This window comes from Myotis daubentonii, chromosome 3, assembly GCF_963259705.1.
Source record: "Myotis daubentonii chromosome 3, mMyoDau2.1, whole genome shotgun sequence".
In the NCBI taxonomy this organism is placed as follows: domain Eukaryota; kingdom Metazoa; phylum Chordata; class Mammalia; order Chiroptera; family Vespertilionidae; genus Myotis; species Myotis daubentonii.
Genome location: NC_081842.1, coordinates 166,119,046 through 166,125,848, shown reverse-complemented (window position 1 = coordinate 166,125,848; position 6,803 = coordinate 166,119,046). Strand labels below are relative to the sequence as shown.

Sequence of the window (6,803 nt, the reverse complement as noted above, 5' to 3'; positions counted from 1 at the left end):
AGGCACCTGGCGTAAACCAGGGACGGACCAGACCCTTGTGACATCAGAGCGGCTTGCAAGGCCAGATAAGTGAGCTTATTTTCCCTATTATTTGAGCAAGCATGTTTACAGAAGCCAAGAATAGCAGAGTTAATTCACAGAACAAATGACCATCTATGTTTAGTGGAAATTTTCGAACAGCAGTTTTTACAACATAGAGGTCACGGGAACAAGATGGAGTGCCTGTGCTTCAGTGAAAGCTCCAAACTTGAGGTGTAGCCAAGAAGATGGTGCTCCTCGTCTCCCAAGCTCAGGTGAAAGGCTACGTTACTTTCATGGGGGGGGGGGGGGGGGGGGCAGGCAGCATTTCTCATAACCCCAGGCTCTGTGTTACTGGGATCAGATTCCAGACAGGTACAGCCAAGGGATTTGGGGCTCCATTCCCCCACCTAACCTTCTTACAGGGCAGAGACTGCACCTCATGTGTAAGCGGGACTACAGAGGGCCCAGCTCACGAGTAGAACAGAGGTTCAGTACGAGGGGGAGTAGCCAAGAAGGCCTGAGGCTACCACCTCCCCCATGCGCTGCTCAAAAGGGAGGACTGTCATCTGGGGAAAGGACACTGTCACACACATAGCTCTGGAGCAGCGACTCAGAGATTTTACCCCGGGGGAGAGGAAGGCCGTAAGAACAGAGAGAGAGCTCTGGAGCTCTCCCCGGATGAACTGACTTTATTTGAAACAGTGTGGGGAAGTTAAAGCCTGAAAGTGCTCTCATTAAACAACGGAGAATTTGGTGGTAAGTAAGGGGAGGCTGGCAAACAACAGGCCAGGTAGTTTACCAGCGAGAATCAGAGAAATCACAACTCAGAAGAGTCCTCCCGGAGTCATGAGTAATCTCAGGCTGGCCTTCAAAACGAAACCAGCAAAACCCTTGAATTTAATTGGATCAGACTGTGGATTGATCTATGCCCCAGGGCATTATGGATACAATATGATAATCAGACAGCAATTAGTAGAGCCTAACAGCTGAGTATGATGCCCATAGGGGCAGCTGGCTTAATAGAGTGATTAAATCAAAAGACAGTCCAAGAGAACCCTGCTAAAGAACTACCACCCGGTGTGACTATGCCTGTGCAAGCTTTCCCCCTCTGACCAGAGATATCAGAGGTTCCAACTGTGGAGGGAAATACACCTCATAAAAACAGGCAGAGTCTCTGAACAAATAAACAAGCAAAGAGGGAGGAGAGAGCACAGATACAATGGAGGAAGAAAATGGCATCAAATAATAACTTGAATTCAAATAAACAAATAAATACAGCCAGAAATGGCAAGTAAAAGTGTTAGTACAGCAAACCCTATAAATAAAGTTCTCCTTTTCTCTTAAATTTCTTTTAAAAAATAAAATTAAAAGAAGTAATTATTATAACAATAGGTTGTTGTTTTTGAAACATGTATAGATATAAAATGTGCAATGATAATAACACAATAATGGGGAGGAAGGAATAGTGCTCTATAAAAGTACTTTCCTTTGTCTCACCAGAGATAGTATAAGTTGAAGTATGTTCTGAGAAGGAGGGTATATATGATAAGTCCTAGAGCAAGCTAAGAAAATAACACAAAAAGTACAGAGAAAAACATCAAATTAAAAGAAAAAACAATATATAAACAAATTAAAATTAAACACATTAGGAAGTACTTAATACAAAGGGATAATAGAGAAATAAAGGAACAATATAAGAATAAAAATATCTGAGATTTATGGAAAGCAAAAGTAAAACAGCAGACATACATCCATCCAGCTATATCAATAATAGTATTAAATGTCATTGTATTAGAAAGCCAATCAGAAGACAGAGATTGTCAGATAGGATATAAAACAAGATTCTGTGCTGCCCATGGAACATACACTTTAGATTCAAAGATAGAAATAGTTTGAAAGTGAAGAGATGTAAAAAATATATTACGCAAAACAGCAACCATAAGAAAGCTCCTGTGGCTCTGTGAACATCAGGTAAAATAGACTTGCAATGTTACCTGAAAAGCGGGTGGGAGGGGATAGCATTCAGGACGCCTTCCACGCAGGGCTCTGAAGGCCTGTGACCTCCCTCTGATCTCTGTGCAGGTGGCCCCGCCTCCGCACAGGATCAGTTTCCTCACTTTGGGGATGTGGTCCATCCGCGCCGGGCCCTGGGGGCTGCTGCCCGGCACTGCTCCTGCCAACACAGACATATTTTTGTCCAAGCCCCAGAGAGCAACCCTGGAGTATCTGGAGGAAATAGGCCTGAAAACACTGAAGAAGGAACCAAGAATTTTTTAGCAAAGGAGCTCTGGGAGAAGATTGGCGCCGTGACCATGGCTGTGCGAAGGCCAGGCTGCTTCCTGTGGGGAGAGGAGGCTGCGGACCTGTCCTCCCTGAAGCCCAAGTCGGATGAGCTGGGCGTGCCCCTCTACGCAGCGGTGAAGGAGCAGGTTGGGACAAGTGGAGGACTTCCAGCCTTCTTTCAAGGGAGAAATCTTCCTGGATGAAAAAGTTCCACGGCCCCCAGAGGCGGACAATGATGTTCATGGGTTCGTCCGGCTGGTCGTCTAGCTGGCCCGGCGGAGGGAGGTTTCTCTGGAAACCTGGAAGGCGAAGGCTTCATCCTCCGGGGTGTTTTTGTGGTGGGATCAGGAAAGCAGGGCATTCTTCTTGAGCACCGAGAAAAAGAATTGGAGATAAAGTAAACCCAGTTTCTGTCTGGAAGTTGCTAAGAAGATCAAACCACAGACTTCAGCCTCAGAGGAAAAGTGACTGCTCAGGGATAACTAGGGGCTCACCTGTGTTCACAGGATGCTCGGTTTCCACTCGTGTCACTTAGGCCATCTTCTTAGACTAGATCATTCATTATTTTAACAATGTGCTCTGTTTACGCTCAGTAAGACAAAATAGCCTCAAATAAGACTGATGAAACGCTAAGAAGTGAGTGAGCGGTAGGGACCGGGGGAGGTTGGCCAGCCGTGGGAGATTGGCTGTGGGAGCACACTGACCACCAGCGGGCAGCTTCTGTGTTGAGCATCTGCCCCTTAGTGGTCAGTGCGTGTCATAGTGACTGGTCGACTGGTCATTCCAGTTGTAATGGTTGCTTAGGCTTTTATATAGATAGATAGCCAAAAAGGAGAAACAACCCAAATGTTCATCAAATGATGAATGAATAAAGTGTTTTATATCCATACAGTGAAAATTATTCAGCAATAGAAAAGGATACAGGGTACTAAGTAGATGAACTTTGAAAATATTATGCAAGGTCAAAGAAGCCATTCACGAAGGTACATTTTCAACTTCCTCCTCTTCCACCGCACCCCCCCCCCCCCCACACACACACACAGTGCAAAGAGACTATGAAGAAAGGCAGATCACTTTTAGATTGGTAGGTGGTAGGAGTCTTTTCTCAGGCGGCCACAAGTTAAATAGACCTATATTTACACCCACTCTCCAGAAACTTCGAAGTTTACATTGAGGACTTAAATAGGTTAAGCCTTATATACCATACAGATGGTCTCAACATCACCTTACTCTCTCAAAGCTATGTCTGCCCTTGAAACAGTTCCTACTGTGGCCATGGTGAGCAAAGCATACCTTCCAAGGAGAGGGTGAGTGTGGATCCCCTGATTGCCCAGATTCAGCTCAAGCCTCAACCAGTAGTCATGTTCTCTCAATTACCCCTCTTTCTATGAAATATCAAAAGAGCCAAATCTATCTAGTCTGAAAGCAAATTTGTGTTTGTTTAGGGATGGAAGTAGGACATTGAGGGAAATGGTGAGTGACTACTAAAGAATACTGGGTTTCATTTGGGGTTTATGAAAACATCCTAAACTTGATTGTAGTGTTGGTTGCACAATATGTGACTATTTACTAAAAATGATTGAATTGTACCATTTAAGTGAGCGAAGTGTGGAGCATGTGAATTATGTCACAATAAAGATGTTTGTTTTTTAAATCACAGTTATTCCCTATGCAATAGCAAGATTATCTTCCAGTACCTTAACAGTCAAAACTCCAGAAATTACTGAGATCATTGAGGCAAAGCCTTAAGACCTGGGATTTAACATTGTTTAAAAGTGTGCAGAACCGTATCACTACAGAAGACTTTTCCAACAAGCCATTCAATCTGTTAGAAACTTATAAGGGACATTTGACAAAATGTCTAAGAATCAATGTTTGACTTACAGAACACCTTATGGCTAGAGTACCTTAGCTTTTGAGTCTATCTTCATTATTAGTCATTAACTAGAGGACTGCGAGATTACCTCCCAGAGCTTCCAGGAATATTCTTTCATGATAAAATGTTTTGTAGTTACTGAATTACCTTTTATCTACGGATTACCCTAGCAGAAAATATATTCATAAAATAAGGTGAAGAGTGTTTGGAGAGAAGAAAACATGCATACATTTTTTTAAGAAAAACACAATCTCAATAGAATTCATAAACTATTGAGAACTTTTAAAATTAGAAGTATAGTTTCTGTGTGTAAGCTAAATTAATTTAGCCATTGAAATGAATTTTTGTGTGTGATTTTAACAAAAACATTGATAAATTTAAAAAATAACAAAAAATAACATAAAATTGACATTTTTAAAGATGTGTAAGAAAAGTTCTTCATTAAAAAGATATATACATTCATTTCTAGTTATATAAATAACATATTTAGATTAAATAATATCCCTTTCAAATAACTAAAACCACTTGGAAATAACTCTTTTTTATCATACTTACTGGTGTCATTCAATTCTTAACGAAAAAGAAATATCAATAAGTTTTTTGTTTGTTTTGTGGCCTTTGTATAAAGGAAATATTATTCAATATTTATATAATTAATATATTATTTATAATTTTAAAATCCTAATCCTTCCCTATGCTTTTAATTTAAATGTATGCATTCTATTTTATTTATAAATCTAGCAAATTTTTAACAACTTTTAAAAGAGATTTTATTTATTTAAAATTTCTTAAATTTTTTATCCTGCATGTATAAATTTAGCATGTTGTATTTTACTATTACTAGTAAGTACACTAATTATCCAATAAACAAACCCTCCCAACTACTTATGTAGTTCTTATAAATATATGGATTTCCACTTATAGTAATTTTAATTTTTCATTAAAATAGTAATGTTTTTACAACATTTTTTAAAACCCTGTTATAGAAAAAAAAAATCACAATTACTATGACAAACTTTTTAATTGAAATCACAGCCTAAAGGTTAGAAACTTTAAATTGCTAAATTATATACTTAAAGTGCCAAATTCTTTTAAATTTTGTAAGTGCTCACAACACCAAACGTGTACAGATTATTTCCAGATATAGCCCAAAACTATGAATACTATGGATTTGATTTAAATTTAATGTTAAATGTGCCTAAGATGAGATGTGATTATTCACTGAGGACACAATTATGTGTTTTCAAGCGGTTTAGGTTTATCATCCAATTCATTTGGGGTTTCCTTTCCTAATTAGTCTGGGGTTTCCTTTCCTAATTAGTCTGGGGTTTGCTTCTCAGTTGCTGAACCTGCATGTCAACCATAGGGTTGGATTGCATGCATTGCTAAAGACAGGCATGGCTGTTATTCCCACCTCAGTAAGAGACAAGTAGGCCTCTCTTCTATCTCACTACACCATCATGCCCTTTAAATAGAGTAGTCTCACGACCCACATCCATGGAACAAAATGTGCCCAGTATTTAATTCTCAAGCCACACAGTTTCCATTCCTGTGGATCCAACAAATCTGCCTGCTGCTATATCCACAGCTAGAGAAGCCAGAACTCTTTGTAGATATTTGTAGATATGTTAATAACATACAAGATGATTATGAATGTCTCTCATGGCCTTGTCCATCCCTACATTTACAGCTCTAAAATCATGTTAACAACAATGACTGTTTTTTCCCCTTTCCTACATTATTATAACCCCTTATTATATTACACATTTATTTAACAAATCCTTAAAATGAACCTCTAAGCCCTAGGCAATTATCATATCATTTTCTAAGTATGCATTCGCATGTGACTTTCCAGCACAGCCATCAGGTTTCAATTCGTTTGTAAGCAGCACAATGCTTGGCAGGCCGTAAGCACTAAATGTCGGAGGAATTAAGAATTGTGTGACATATATGGCTTCTCTTACTCCTTTACCCTCTTATGGTAACAACAAACAGAAACTACAACCTCGGTCCTAGACATAACAATTCATGTATTATAGGATCATACCCATAAAGTGCGTAGCACAGTTCTTGTCACATATGAGTGGTTTTAGAATGTTAGCTAGTTTGATAAAACAAAGAATGATGGAATACAATAGTCCCTGTATTCAAATAGTTTACAGACTTAAGTGAATTAATGCAAAATTCTGAAAATTCATGCAATACCATCCAGTGAGGATTTAGCACTCACTAGCCATGGTACTAGAGACTCAGAGATAGAATAATCACAGTTTTTGCCTCAGAGGTTCCCAGTTTTTCTTGCTCAGAAATCCTCCCATCTCACCACAGCCCACAGTTTACTTGGAATGCAAGGTCAGCACACTGGAGGGAACACTTGTCTGCAAGCCTATGTTGCACAAGTCTCATGTATAAAACTAGGTGGGGGTGGGGGTGGGGGTGGAGGGGTGGGAAGAGTTCAACCAAAGAACTTGTATGGATGTATGTATAACCCATGGACACAGACAATAGGGTGGTGAAGGCCTGGGGTGGGGTGGGCTTAAAGAGGTCAATGGGGGAAAGAAGGGGAAATATGTCATACTTTCAACAATAAAGACTAGAAAATAAATTTTTAAAAAACCTATCA

At 39.6% G+C, this 6,803-nt stretch overlaps 1 pseudogene; it reads left to right on the top strand.

Moving 5' to 3' along the window:
* The first annotated feature begins 2,145 nt into the window (after positions 1-2,145).
* LOC132231918 (peroxiredoxin-like 2A) lies at positions 2,146-2,772 on the top strand (annotated as a pseudogene).
* Positions 2,773-6,803: the final 4,031 nt, after the last annotated feature.